We start from the raw sequence: 15,737 nt of genomic DNA, 5'->3' as shown, positions 1-15,737 counted from the left end.
TAAAAAATTTGAGAGTTCATATATGTCTTGTTAAAATAATTAAGCATGTTTTGGCAAAGGAAAAAATTCTCGAATAAGTTGGTTGTTTCTGTTTAAAATTAAACACCTCAATGATCTTTTTAAATACAGTCTGGCAAAAAATAAACCCACCAATATTCATGATTAACCTGCTGAATAGTAAGTAACTTGCCTCCCAGTGACCTCACAATGTATCTACTTCAATTAGCTTCGGCAAATGAAAAATCCATTATTTAGTTTCCTTATGTGGATGTAAAATCAATCTGAAAAGAGTAGAAAGATGAGTCATTGCTTTAAAGTATGTTAGTGTGTACTTTCTAAAATGAAGCCTACATCTACTGCTGAGTTAAAACACCTGCATTAAGGCTATAGCAAACAACAGGAAAGCACTTTTCCAAGAAAAATGTCAGGGATATTTAATAACCTGATTCATGAGTCAGTTAGAGGGTTGCTCTCAGTGACCTCTAATTTCCCTTCCTAAGCCAATATTTTGTGGTTGTATGAAATCAAGTCTAACCTGTGATTTAAATATATTTACTTTAAATAAATCTGCCTTATCACAAAGCACATTTGCAAATCAAAATCACACTTTCAGTGCCTTTCATTGCAAAACCAGAGACGGGCTTCCATAATAGGAAGTATTGGGACCAAGTGATAACTTTAAAAGTACACACTCAAGAATGCAAGAACTCTTTTAAAATAACAGGTAAAGGGGGGGGGGTCATTTTTGGATAAAGTATTAATAACAATTCTCAATAGAAATTTAAAAAGTCCGACTAGTACCCTGCATTGGAAAAATGAGAATAAGATCAGAAACTACCTATCTCTATGCTCAACATCACTAATCATCAGAGAAATGCAAATTAAAACCACAAGGAACTATTACCTCACACCTGTCAGAAGGGGCAGCATCAATAAGTCAGCAAACAGCAAGTATTGGCAAGGATGTGGAGAAAAGGGAACCCTTGTGCACTGTTGGTGGGGTCAAAAATTCGTGCAGCCGCAATGGAAAACGGTTTGGAGGTTCCTCAAAAATTAAATCAGAACTACCTTATAACCCAGCAATCCTAGTTCTGGCTATTTATCCAAAGAAATCCAAAACACTAATTGGAAAAGATATATGCAGCCCTATACTCACTGCAGTGCTATTTACAATAGCCAAAATATGGAAGCCACCTAAGTGCCCATCAACAGACAACTGGATGAAGAAGAGGTGGTGTATATGTGCAATGATGCGGATGGCTAGAGGACATTAGGCTGAGTGAAATATACAATGGAATATTACTTGACCATAAAAAAGTTGGAAATTTTTCTATTTGAGACAACATGAATGGGTCTTAAGAGTATTATGGTAAGTGAAATAAGTCAGACAGAAAACAAGTCCATTTCTAATACCATCAAAAATAATAAGATACTTAAAATAAATTTAACAAAGTAAGTACAAACATTCTGAAAACTATAAACCATTGTTATAAGAAATTAAAGAATACCTACAAAAAGGCACCCCATAGAGCAGTTGAAGCTAGGTGGTCCCTGGTGATTACAGGAGAGTGAATATTTTAGAGTCTGCAAAGTAAATTCTAGAAAGTAAATTCCTGGGCCGAGGTTAGAATATTATAACGTAAGTATGTCCAAGCACAGTTGTCACAGCTGAAGCTTATCTTCCGCCACCGGTGCCTTATTTTCTGCATCGTGGATTTTGAGCCAGAAATGCCTCCAGTTTTCAGACTACATTTTTCAAGAAAGCTCCCAAAGCAGGGATGTCTCATATTTCTTATATCTGCTCCGTTTTTGGCAAAAGAGCTGTCACTGTTTTTACTCCTGTCACACTCTTTTTAAAACTCTGGCTTGAGTGCCCCGAGATCTGGGCCAAAGAACAAGCTAAGTGGTAGACATGGTAACCAGCGCTCTATTCAGCTCCACCTTTCTCACGCTATTGATCCAGCCTCGTGGGCCTCCATTCTTTTTTTTTCTTGGTCTGAGTTCTTTCCCAGAAGACTTCTCAATCTGTTGCCTAAACAGAAACCATTCCATCAGTTCTCTACACAAGTCTCAATTCTGTTAAACAGTATGTGCTTAAGCTGAGACCACCTACTCCATCCCATAACTGAGAGAATTTTTATCCAGTCATTAATTAATACCTTATTTACCAAACATCTATGATGTGTCAGGCCCTATTCTAGACACTCAGGAGTTAAAGGTGAACATAGTGCGATTCCTGCGCCCAGGGAGCCTCTGTCTTGAGGGGAACAAATAAGATGTTATAGTAGTTGTTATTTCATTGCAATTGAGCTCCACAAGAAAATTACAGGCTGCTGGGAGATGATTTAATAGGAGGAGCCAACCAACCAACAAACAAAATTTGTGTTCTCATATTGCTTACATTCTAATGGGACAGGAGCCAAAAATAAAACAACCAAAATATGTAAAACATTGGTATGTTAGATGGTAAGTGCTAAGGAAATCCCAAAGCAGCAAAGCACCATAAAGGGGGCCGATGAGAGGTGCTGCGGATGGGGGCGGAGTGCAGCTTGCACCTCCAACTTTTCAGAAGTCAGAAGTAGGTAAGCATAGCTGTGGGGCCAGGAGTGGATGCTTGCACTGTTGTGACTACGAGCACTGTGTCTTCTATTTATGTAGCGCTTTGTTTTAACGTATGTCATTTCGCACGCTGCCAAGTCTTGCCCAGGCTTTGCCAACACAGTGTATTTGACTTTCTGCACCACAGGCTTTAGATTCAGCTCGTAGGGTCAGTTTCCATGGGAATATATCTTCGACTTTATAATGGACGTCAATTGAGAATTAGAGAAATAGAGTTCTCTTTACATCGAAGTGCTTTTAGCCAACTTTGCTGGGTTACAAATGTGTTTGTGGAAATTAATATTTTAGAGCTTTAAATTCGAGCTGACTAGGCCAGATGAAAGTGGAAGCGTATTGGCAGGATGACCAAATGTGCAAAGGGAGAGAATTATGACTTCCAGGGAAGGCGATGCTCAATGAATTCTGCGAAGCAGACGAGGTGAGATGTAGCTGAACGTCCAGAAGTCATGTTCAATCCCATCTTCATGTTTTTAGAGAATGAGTCTACACTGCATTTCCAGAACGAGTTCCTGACACAACTAACACATCGCGTGGCATTCAAGGAAAAGCACTGAGAAATAGTGTAGGTATCTGCGTTGAAAGTGGAGAAGAGGGAGACATTACAGCTGCAGAGCAAACAGCTTTTAATCTGTCACTTGCTGCCTATATGAAGTGGAACAAATCTAAGCCTCACTTTCCTCACCTGTAACATGAGAATGGCAATATGCCTTTTACGGGAGATAGTGAAAAATAAATGACATGATGAGCATGGAAAGCATTTTAGAGTAACAATAGCTAATTTTACTGAGATCTTAGGATCTGCCAGAAACAGTTTTAAGCATTTGATATAAATTAACTCATTTAGTTCTCACACGATAGGAAATTGGTACTATAATTATTCTTCCTACCGTAAGGATGGGGAAGCGAGCCCAGAAACGTTAGGTAATTTTCTCAAGATTACATAGTAAACCAGGATTAAAACTCCAGAGGCCATGCTCCTAACTCATACACACTGCCCACGTAGCAATTCGAAGGATGACATAGTTAATTTCTCAGAAGAAGGATATAAAATCTAATTAGGAAATAGCAGAAATAGGCTTTAAACTGTGGTGTGTCTCCAAAGTCTGTGCTTTTTTCACTGTCCACCCTCCCGACGGCACTTAATAATAGTAGCTATCGTTTGCCGACTGCCTATTTACCGAACGCTTTCTATACAGTTATCACTAATCTTCATAAGGTAGATAACCTTACAAGGTGGATGTTCTCTTCATCTGACAGATGAAGAAAATGAGCCTCAGGGACTCGTTCTTTGCCCAAAGCCACACGGCTCAGGACTTGACTCCACATCTGCCTCACACCAGAGCCTTTGTGAACCGTACATTGCTATCCTTCTTGCAGAGTGTAAAGGGCACAGGGAACTCAATTGATATTATTTTACATGGTGCCAGTTAGCTAACTCCTGCAGTGTTCATCATCTGAATTAAGGTAGCACATATCACTATTTCCAGTATCCCTCCCTTCTAGTGCTTTCTCTCCCTCTCATCTCTCTCTCCTTGTCTCTTTTTTCTATTTCCTCTCTCCTCTTCTTTTTTCTCTTCCTGTTTCCTCCTCCAGCCTCCTCTTCAGCACTAGGGCCATGTGAGTTTGGACAGAAAGATATGAGGGCATCTTCTGACGGGTTGTATTCAGGGAAGTAGCCACACATTGTTTGGGGAGCATAGGAAGAGTCGGGGAGGGCTTCGGTGTGGAGGTGGCCTTTGTGAGCAGCGGCTCGCCAGAGAAGGAGGGAAGGACATAGCAGGCAGAACCAAGAACTTGTGCCAGGTCATGGAAGCCTCTGGGAATACCAGATGGGTTAGTGTCTCTGGTAAAGATCCAACTCCATCACTTACCAACTATGTGACTGAGCCAAGTCGCTTGTCCGTCTTGGCTTGCTTCCTGCTCTGTTAAATGGTAAGTATAATGACAATAATGATCACTTTATTTATACTGTGTATCTCACTAAGACTATGTAAGAAGCAAATGAGCCAGCCAGAGCTTGTTTCCTTCCTAAAATTGTCTTCTCTCCCTCTCTTTTTACCTATATTATTTGTTCCGTGGTCCAAGCCAGTTATGACTGGAACCATCATCACCATCATTATCAACATTAGCAGTAGGAGCTCGCCCTGCTTTGCTGACCTCGGAAGAATAAAGTACACTCTGAGGTACTGGGCTTTATCTGAAGGAAAGTTCTTTAAGATCTTTTCCTTACAAAGAGTTATCCATGTCCGAGAAGTCCTGGACCAGAAGTTTCTAGGGCTGGTCGACCTCCCTGCGGATGGGTCTCCTGACTCAGGGGCTAGTATTAAACCCAGGAAAGCACATTGGACTTTCCAACCGTGTGCATTTTGGCGAAACTAAGCCCTCCCACCCCGAATGCAGCCTGCGACTGTGTGCCTGACTGTGAGCACGCGTTGAGCAGAGTGCTCTGGTGCTGCCCGACCCAGAGACTCCCCAAACCCGCATTGCACATTCCGTACACTGTGCGCCCTGGGCCCAAGATGGAGGGCCGCGTTTCCCCGTGGGATCTGCTTGAAGATGCGTGCTGATCTCTGTCCATGGTCCTGCCCTGAGTCTGGACACACTGCCTCACCACCCACACCCCTGCTCCTACCTTGCTCACGCCCTCCTCAGTGCTGCCAGGCTACAAGCATTTGGCCCGTGGCTCCATCCGGGACTTCTTCAATGTCCTTTGGCAACTGAGGATGCAAAAGGTTTTTTCCAGACCCCAGTTCCTGACACTGGCGTCACTCAGCCTGTCCCAGTGTGTTTCAAAGGCCCACCCTGAGAGGGAAAATGCTCAGTGGCAGAAGTTGTCTATGCCTGGCCTAGCTTTGAACACAGCAGCCAGGGCACTGAGCATGCTGGGCAAACTCAGCTCTGCCTTCGTAGGACAATAAGCTCAGCCAACAGGTGTTGTTGGCTTCGAGGAGGGAAATGTGGCAGTGGGGCATTTTTTTTGAGTTGATTATCATGAACAAATGGCACAATGCAGCAGTGATGAGCATTTATGACGGCTTTGCGCATGCATCTAGCAGGTGGCCATAGCCTTTATTTTCCATGTTTATGAAGAGTGAGAATTTAAAGGTAAAACATGATAGGGTTCCAAAGCCCCGCTGCCCCAGGTCTCGCTCCCTTCACCCATCCAGATTTGGCTCACACTCTGGAGCGAACCCTGGCTCCAGCCACATCAACAATGTCACTGGCTCCCAAATCCAGTGCTCACCATCCCACCTCGGCACCTCCTCAGTTCGTGCTTTTCCCATGCTCAGCATACTCTTCTGCTCGCTGCCAAGTCCAACCCTACCCCCCAGGGACTCCGCACGTCTGCCAGCCCCTGACCAGAGAGGCCCCGGCTTCCGTTTGCCTCTCACGCAGCCGGCATTCTGCACTGCCTGAGTTCTGTTTTCCTTTATTTCCATCCCTAGGCTAATAGACTATTGGCTTCTTGGAGTTAAAGGCTATGGCTTTAATTGTCTCTGTTTTCCCTTGAGACCTAACACAGGGACCTAGCCAAACATGAGCTGAATAGCTCATAGAATGAGGTTCCCCTTACCCCTCCCAGGGATGCTGAAAGGGGAAAAAAAGGAACATCTGTCTGTGGTCAGGAGGGAGAAAGGTATTATTTTCTGATGCTGTTTATGACAAGGAAGGGAAGTATTGATGCGGTGTCTCAGTCCCATCATATTTAACGGGGTCCCTCAACGTGCTCAGTGCTGCCCCTCGAACAAGAGGGACAACCAACATTGGTTTCAATTTACCGACTTCTCAGATCTAGACCCGCTCAGTTCTTTTGGGCCATCCTCTGGAATTCACCAGGGAAAGGTGCCATAAACTTTTATAGTCTCTGGGTACAATAGTGGTAAATTATATAAAAAAATAATATGGTGGTTTCCTACGTTCTATATGCATATGATACTGTGATAATGTTATTCTGTCATTCACCTTATTTTACCCCGTCTAGATTAAGGCAGAACATAAATTTGAGCTAAAAAGTATCCTGTGTCTGTCCTCAGCATGATGGAAAGAAACTTTGAGTTTCTAGCAACAGCATGGCAGTGGTAACTCTTGTGCCCCCCTAAATCCGAGACACTATATCTCCCTTCACTGAGAACAGGCCATTTTGGGACTGTTAGGGAGCATGGCATGCTGAACACCATAACCTCCTTGGCACATGGGCTGCATCTGAAAGTCTGTGGCCATTTTGGAAAACCAGTTCCAGAGGCTAAGCATCCCTGAGGCATGTAGCATGGAAGTAATGGAGGAGTTAAATGTTTTTCGTCAAAGAGAAACTCCAATGAACTCACTTTTAATCTTTGTCATCAAGCTCTATTAGCCAGTGAATAAAGAGATTATGCTCTCTACTTCCCACTGGGAAAAACTGAGGGTCAAAGAGGTTCGGCGATTTTCTGAACATCACACAATTTGTCAATGGCAAAATGAAGGTCAACACTCAAGATTCCAGGCCCTAATCTCATACTCCTTCATTATCCCACTTTGCTCTCATGGACACGCTACAATTGACTGTTGAATAGCGGTGGCCGGTTTTCCCCAACTGGCACCTTATCGCATTGAAATCTCAAAGTATTCCTTTCCTTTATATCTACCTTACAGGGGGAATGACTATGTAAGAGAGCCTTTGTTACTTTTTTAGTCGATGAAACGCCAGGGAAAGGGATGATGTGAGCTAAGACAGCTGCCTTGACCCAAGTTCCATCCTAAACAAGCAAAGAATGTGGTCAAAATCTGATCAATGCTTTTATATTTTAAATGCCTTTTTAAATAATGTGTCATTATTTACACCTACAGCACCTGGTCTTCCTAGGTGGTCTCCCATCCAAGTACTAGCCAGGCCCGACCCTGCTTAGCTTCCGAGATCAGACAACGGGCTTGTTCAGGGTGGCATGGCCATAGAGTATAGACTATGGCTCCACTGAGGCACAAATCCAGGACCTCCTGCCCATAAAGCAAACGTCATAACCGCGACACTATGGCACCAGGTCCTTGAGTGCCTCTGTTGTGCTAGGCGCTGTGGTCAGGTATGGGCACCAAAGTCAAAAGTACCTGCTTTCACGTGAAACTGTTATTTTGAAGATGATGTATCTGGACTCCTGTGCCCATTGCGCCATTATTCGCAATAGCCAAGATATGGAAACAGTGTATCTGTCAATAGATGAATAAAGAAAATATCACACACACACATACACACAAATATTATTCAGCCTTAAAAGGAGATTCTGCCGTTTGTGACAACATGGATGAACCCCCAGGGACATTATGCTAAGTGAAATAAGGCAGATACAGAAAGACGAATACTACGCAATTTCACTTATATGCGGAATCTCAAAAAGTTGAACTTGTTAACACAGAATAGAATGGTGGCTGCTAGGGGCTGTGGGTGGCGAGACCGGGAGCTGTTGGTCAAAGGGCATTAACTTTCAGTTCTGCAGGACGAGTAAATTCTGGAGACCTAATGTACAGTACGGTAATGCTAATTATTTTTACTTGTAATCGGCTAAGAAAGTTGATCTTAAGTGTTTTCACCACACCAAAAAAAAAGCATAAGTATGTGAATGATAGATGTGTTAATTAGCTTGATGGTAATCATTTCAAAATGTATATGTATATCAAAACATCACATTGTACACATTAAATAAATAGAAATTTTATTTGTAGATGTGAAAAAAAAATTATGTTTTCCTCTCTGTAAGTGAAGAGTCTAGAAGGGGAAGGACACATAAGCAGACAGAATCAGCGTCACGTGCCGAGTATCACGATTAAGGTAAACACAGCTGCCACGGGAGCGCAGAGCACAGCAGGCTGGCCCACAGGTAGGGCTGGGGTCTCAGAAGTTGCCCTGGAGCGACCACAGCTAACAGTGCCCTGCCCACGGAGATGTCTTCGGAAAATTAGGTAGTATTACTATGGCAATAGACATCATCCCCGCCCTCAAGGCGCTCACAGTCTAGCAGGGAGAAGGCACAAATACGGAACTGTAATGGTATGCAGTTCATGCTAAACTGTCTGTTAGAGAAGACAGAGATGGAGACTCGTCCACAGTCAATGAAAGCTGCCTACGGGCCGAGCACTGTTCTAACGTTATATATGTACATACATTCCTCCGTTTCGTGCCCACAGTAATCCTATGTTTAATTCTATTTCCCTCAATTTTTGGTGAGGAGGCTGAGGCACGAAGAAGTAAAATAACTTACCCAAGGCCAACTTAGTTCCAACTGATGAATCGTGTCAACTAGTCACGTGAGGAAGAAAACGCGGCAGCCCCCAACACCTGGAAGCTGGCCTGGCACTCGCTGTTGGGCCACGCTGTTCTCTCATTGGACATAATCTCACAAAATACTGACAGCAGACAAGGTTGCTCTGAGAACACGATAAAGTGGTCAAAACAGTGCCACGGAGTTTAGTCTAAGCACGGACAAAAGATCACCGTGCCGCCCACAAAAGCTGTATCCCCCCTTTAGTCTGCTCTTCCTATAGATAAGATTAAAATGCCCGTAGACTTGCCCCTGTTCTCTGACAGCATTCAATACACAATGAATCGCCACTGTCCTGGATTCTCCCCCAGATCGCCCGACCCAAGCCCAAGCCCTGTAGTAAGTCCTTCCTAGCACCCTGTTACTGAGACACCCCATGGCTTTACATAGTATTCATCTGTCAGGGCCGCCATAACAAAATAGCCAAGACTGAGTGGCTGCAACAACAGAAATTTATTTTTTCACAGTTCTGGAGGGTAGAAGTCCAAGATCAAGGTGTCAGCACATTGGGTTTCTCGTGAGGATTTTCTCCTTAGCACCGGGTCGTTTCTCCTGTTATGAAGACACCAGCCACTGGAACGTAATCATCCCTTTAAAGGCCCTATCTGGAGATACGTTCACACTCTGAGTTCTCAGGGTGACGACCTCGACAGATGAGTTCGGGAGTGGACGCAGTGCAGCCCATCACGTCCGCGGCGTGCGTTCTTCCTCAGAGTAGCAAGTGATAAGGCCAACTTGTTCATACAGGTGCGTTCCTGGTGGCGTTTCGGTGGAAGGCAGTGACGCACACGTGAACCGGTAACTAACGAGAGATGGCCTTTAAAGGGGACGAGCAGCGAATGTGGGCCGTGCGGGCGAAAGCAGTAAAAGGGTGGCGTGTCACTGCGTTTTGTTTGTTTGAAGGCAGAAGGCAAATCCTGTTTTCCTCCATATTCGCCCCAATATCTGGAGGATCCGAGCGTACCGGCACAGCGCCTGGGAGGTGCAGGATCCAGGCCGCATTGTTCCTGTGCGGCAGGTACGTACATGTAAGTTCTTCGCGGCTCAACTTTCTCAGCTGTGAAATGGGAGCAGCAAACTTCAGTTTGTGGGGAGGATTAAGTGACATCATTCACGCGAGTTGCTCGGCGCGGCGCGTGGCACCCAGTGAGGTCTCAGTAAGTGTCCAGTGCTTAAGGACGCTGTGCGTAGGGCCGAGCTGCATCGGCATGGAGCGGGCGGCGGAGAGGCCCCGCGCGTTCCGGCCAGCGGCGCGGCGATGCGGGGCCGTGCGGGGGCCGCGGAGAGCGGCCCGCACTCGGTAAGGCGCGGCGGGGGCCGCTGTGTGCCGACCTCGCCAGGGAAGAGGAAACGGCCCCGTGGAGCGTGTCGTTTCTCGGGAGGAGCGTGTGCAGACCATGGAGTCTGCGGGGGGCGACGGGCAGAAGATGCACACGGCCCGTGTCGCGGTCCCTGGCCTGGCCGCGAAATCGGGTTGCGGCTGCGGCGGCAGCGAACCCCGAAACGCGGCCCTACCTGGCGGGGGCCGCCGCGCCGGGCCCCGGGCCGCTGGGGCAGGCGCCCGCCAGGTGGCTCGGCGTCCGTCCCCGCGGGCCGTCCTCAGGTGCTGTCGGCCCCCGCCGCGCGCTGGGGCGGGGGGCCCGGGCGCTGCGGGGGGCGCGGCTCCCGGGGGCTCCGCGCGTCGGCGGGCGGCCGGGGGCGTCTGCGCCGGGCCCCGCAGGCCCGTTTCGCTGCGGAGTTCCGGAAGGCAGCGGGCGCCGTCCTCCGGGGGCCGCGCCCCGGCCCGGCCTCCCGGGGCCTGCGGCGCCGCGGCGCGGGCGGCGGCGGCGGGGGGCGCGCGGCGCCGCTGCCCGAAGTTGCGGGCGGCCCGGCGGGCGCGCGCGGGGTCCGGCCGCGTGGCGGCCGGGAGGGCGGCGCGGCGCTCGGCGGCCCGGCCGGCCGCGGGGCTGCGAGCGGGGGTGCGGCGGGGGCGGGGACGGGGTGCGCGCCCTTTATGACAGGTGGCTGCGCAGTGCGCGCTCCCGGGAGCCCGAGGGGCGGGAGGGACAGACGGACAGCGCGGGGGGCGCGTCGGGAGGGCCCGGGGACGGCGCGCGGGGGCGGGGCGCGCGGGGGGGGGCCGCGGCCGGCGGGCGCCGCGGCGGCGGCGGAGACAATGGCAGGGGCGGCGGCGCTGCTGGCGGCCGCGGCGGCCCGGCCCGGGCGCCGCGCTGAGGGGGCCGCGCAGCCCGGGGGAGCAGGCGGCGCCCGCGGCGGCTCGGAGCGCGGCGGCGGCGGCGGCGGCGGCGGCGGCGGGGCGGGGCCGGCAGGGGGAGCGCCGGGCAGGGCAGGCGGTGGCAGCAGCAGCAGCAGCCGCCGCCGCCGCCGCAGTGGCAGCAGTTAGCGGTAGCGCTCGCGGCGCGGTGACAGCAGCAGCGTCCCTCCTCCGTCCCCCTCCCGCGGGCGGCCGCAGCCAGCGCGCGGAGCGGGCTCCGGCGCCGCGCGCGCGGCCGGCTGGCGAGGTGGCCCCGGGCCGAGCTGCCGCTGGTGCCCGCCCAGCGCGGACCCGGGAGCGGCGGCCGCCAGCGAGGCGCCGAGCGCCAGCCTCCCTGCTCGCGGCGCGGCGTTGGCGGCGGCGGAGCGAGCGACGCGCGTCCACCCGGCGGCCCGGCGCATGGGGCTGAGGCGGCGGCGGCGGCGGCAGTAGCGGCGGCAGCGGCTCGCGAGCCACGGCGGTGACGGCCGCGCCCGCGCCCGCTGCCGGAGCCCGCCGGCGCCGTTGCGCCCGGACCCGACCCGCAAGTGAGCTGAGCTCGGCCGCCGGGGCCGCGGGGCGCGGCGGGGCGGGGGGCCCGCCGGGGGGCGCGCGCGCGCGACGGGGGGCCAGGCCGCCGTGGCCAACGGCGCGCGCCGTCGCGGCCGGCGCGGGGGGGAGGGGGCCGGGGCCGCGCGCCTCGCGGGCGGGGGAAAAGACCACGCGGGCGGCCCCGCCAGCGGGGCCCGGGCCGCGGGCCGCGACGTGCGAAAGCCGCCCCAGCGCCCCGACTGCGCGCGCCCGCCCGGCCGTCGCCCCGCGGCCCCGGGGCGCCCGGCCGCTGCCCGCCGGGTCCCCGCCGCGCCAGAGGCCGCGGAGGGCCGCGCCGGGCGCGGGCGGCCGCCGGCCACGGGGTGCCGACAGCGCAGCCGCAGCGCCGAGGCATCCGGCGCCGTCGGCCCGCGGCCGCCCGCTCCGGCTGCAGCTCCCGGCGTGGCCCGCGGCGCCCCGCGCCCCCCGAGGTCACGGCGCCGGCGCCGCCGCGCGCTCGGCCCGCGCCGCGGAGCGGCCCGCGCCCCGTGTCGCGTGCGCTGCGGGCCCGGCGCGCGCCGAGCCCCGCGCCCGGCGCCGCGCGGAGCGCCGTGGCCCGGCCCGGCCTCTCCATTTTCTACGCCGTCGTCTGCGACGCGCGGCCGCCGGGGCCGCGGCGCCGAAGCCCCCGACGCGCTCGGCGGGGAACTCGAGCGGCTCCTCGGCCGCCTTTGTCGGGCGGGCGCCGCGCGCCGAGCCGCTGGCCGGTCCCGCTCGCCGGCGACGGGCGCCCCAGACGTCCCCTCCGAACCGGGGACACCATTTGCGGTTCCGGCCGCGCATCCCCTCGACATCCCTCACACACACGACAACATGGGACCGAACGCTGTGTGCACAGCAGCGACGTTCTCGTGGCTGAGGGAAATTGACACTTTCTTAAAAAATATTTTTAGAAGGGAACAAAAAAGCCCTAACTAACTGCCATTCTACATATTAACTGGAAACCCGGCTAATCAAATAAAACTGGCTGAGTGTCTGAAACTCTATCCCAGTGAAATATGTGGCTGTGAATATAATTAACCATCTGTCCACTGAGCGATTGAAATTTGGGCTGCTACATTCTCATTACACGGTCTAACTTCCGGAGGACTCGTACATTTCCCCAGCAGCAGCAACAAAAACATATTTGCTGAGTGGGTCAGAGGTCCCCCTGTGTGGCGGTGGGATTCCCCTGCGCCGCCTCCCACCCCATCTTTTCTAGGCCTCGCACCTCTTGACCCGGGAGGTCAAAATGAAGCTCTTGCTCTTGCAAGTGCCATATTTGCAATACAGGGTCTCGAACTAATCATGGCAGCCAGTAATTAGACATTCTGTCCCTTCCCTGGAAATACCTTCCAATATTTTACCTCCCACAGAACCTAGATAGATTGCATTCATTCGAGTTGAGAAAAATATACTTTGTTTTTGGTGCACATTTGTTCAGATACAGTAGGGTGATTCAACAAATTGAAGACTTGAGATTTCACTGTGTTTACTTTCTCTTATTCCACCTGGCTGTCCCCTAAGCTGTGCCAGCCTCCCTTCCACATCCCAGAGGCACACGCCCATGCACACACACAACCGGACCCTTTTGTCCTTGCGGCCAGATTTTCAGATTTTTACGTTAACACTCACATCTCTGATTTTAACACTATGTCGAGAAACTGCTTTTACTTTGTAAACCAAAAGTGTTAGATACTGTGACGTGAAAGGGCATTGTGCATATTTAAATTTTTTTTTCTGCACAATGCAGTTCTCGACCAGAAATTTATCACTAGGAGGAAAAAAAGACTAGATTTTGGCTGGAGATTAAATGACCCTGGAAAGATTAGATTTCACAGGCCTCTACCAAATAGCTGTTGTTAACATGGCATTACAGAACAGAACAGAACGTATTAAAGTGAACCGTGGCTTGATTCTGGAGTAGGCTACAGAAAGTCATTTAAATGAAAATACTTTTAAAACAAATATTTGGCTACATAACAGCTCTGATAGACGGGTAGCAATTATTGTAAACACATGGTAAATTTGACATGTGCCAAATCTGTTAAATAAATCAACCTGTTCAATGAATAAATCTTCAATGCATCAATGCTTTTTAAAACATACACACAGGCCCACATGCACGCGTGTGTGTACACACACACACACACCCCTGCAGCGCCCTGTTGCCAAAGTGCAACTGCAGAACTCTGCCGCTGTCACTGTTTTACTCAGTTTGTCTCCCTCGCTTTTCCCCTACAATCTTCTAATTACCTGGAAACTACCCAGTGAGTGTCTAGGACAGATGAGAAGAGCAGAAAGTGCTGGATTCAAAACATTCGAAGATATGCTCATGGGTTTCCGACATGCTCACAGCGGAGGTCCCGGTCTCATGCAAGTATTTGCTTGGGAGACAGATTCGCCTTCCCAAAGACACGTTGACTGCACTTGCTTCTTTCCTGAGTCCGTGTCCAGTGAATACCTTTTTCCCCTCCAAATCCCTTAGGGGAGAAGAGGAGACGTCAGTTGCCCCTTGAGCCTGTGACGCTCCCTTTGAACTGATCTATCTAGTGGTGCTTGTGCGGTGTAAGCGTCCCAGGGAGCAGGCGTGAAGGGCCAGAGTGGATGATAGGGACGGGGACGTCATCTAGGGTCCTGCTTTACCCACCTTTGCTTGCGTTGGGAAAGCAGGTTTGGACATTGTAAATTTTTTCTTGATTTTTCCCCCCTTTTATCTCCTCTGAAGAGTTGCTGCCAGCTCCCTAACAGACAGTATCTCCACCAAAAAGCACCTTTTCAAACCCAAAGTCATAGAGTTAGACTCAAAGAATTTGTCAGGCTGTTCGTGCCACTTCTCCAGATCTGCTTGAAAACTAAACAAAGGGCGCGGGACAAGACCGCGTCACGTGGGCACCTTTTCCTTCAGATCTTTTCTCTCCCACAGAAAATTTTGTTTGAGGCAGAGGTGAACATTCCTCTTTTCTCAAAACAACACTGGCCTTGTGCAACAGTAAGCACGTGCTAACCTTGGGGAAATCTGGTCTAGGGTGGGATCAGCCAAGAGAGTGGAGAGCGGGGCGTTTGCCTTTTAGTGATGTTGAGGAGTGAGGACCCTCTATGTCTCTCTTGCTATTGGTCCCTAATTGCCCACAATGCTTTGCAGGCCTCTGCTGGGGAATGCGCACCTTGTGGTCTCTTCTCTTTTTCTGTAGGTAAGCACAATGACCCGGTGTCTTTCCCTCCCTTGTTCTCTGCTGGAGAAAGGGCTGAAGTCTTCAGGACCATATAATATGCACATAATTTTTTATCTTTTTAAAAGGCACTTCAGTAGGTCATCTTATCCATCCATAGTAAGATGATTTTGATGTAAACAAGTATCTCCTATTTTCCAAAAGACCTTCCAAAGTCCATTTAAAAAGTTCTACCTCTCTCCCTCAGTAGCTCATTTCAAGTATCACACCACTACCTGAACCGCGAAGCTGCTCCTGATGTTTAATTTGAGGGGTGGAGAGATTAGGGACCACCAAGATGATGTCTTGGGCCCCAGCCATTCTCTGTCTAGAACACGCATAGATTTCCATTTTGTTTGGGGGAAGTTACAGCATTTCCTATATGGAGAACCATAAGTATAAGGGTCGTGGTTTACACATGTTGTCCCAGGATATTTATTTCACCCTTAAAAATAAGCCAGTTTAGACAAAAAAAAAATTTATGGTCACCCTAACTATAAGCCAACTTTAAGTTGTGCTTCTTGATTTGGGGAGAGGGTTATATTTGTCAAACTTGGGGAAGGGCTGAATAATGAGCTTCGAAGATGCTATAGTCCCTTATCTGGCTCCATAATTGACTTATTGGGTTTAAAGACACCCCTCCAACGTGTGTGTGTGCACGCACGCGCACACGTACACATGCTGTCTGCATGCTGGAGAGTGCTGCTTTACCTTTCATGGGAAAGTGGTAATAGGTAATGAGCTTAAGGCATATCAGGAGGCATTCAGGTTTAGAAAGACCATCCTCATCATGTTAGTTGTAAAAGAAGGTGG

At 50.6% G+C, this 15,737-nt stretch overlaps 1 pseudogene; it reads right to left on the bottom strand.

The window, feature by feature from the left end:
* Positions 1–7,437: 7,437 nt before the first annotated feature.
* LOC118608592 lies at positions 7,438–7,553 on the bottom strand (annotated as a pseudogene).
* Between the last annotated feature and the right edge of the window lie 8,184 nt (positions 7,554–15,737).

Source organism: Rousettus aegyptiacus, unplaced genomic scaffold (genome assembly GCF_014176215.1).
Source record: "Rousettus aegyptiacus isolate mRouAeg1 unplaced genomic scaffold, mRouAeg1.p scaffold_m13_p_9, whole genome shotgun sequence".
In the NCBI taxonomy this organism is placed as follows: domain Eukaryota; kingdom Metazoa; phylum Chordata; class Mammalia; order Chiroptera; family Pteropodidae; genus Rousettus; species Rousettus aegyptiacus.
This window is presented reverse-complemented; position numbering and strand designations above follow the sequence as displayed.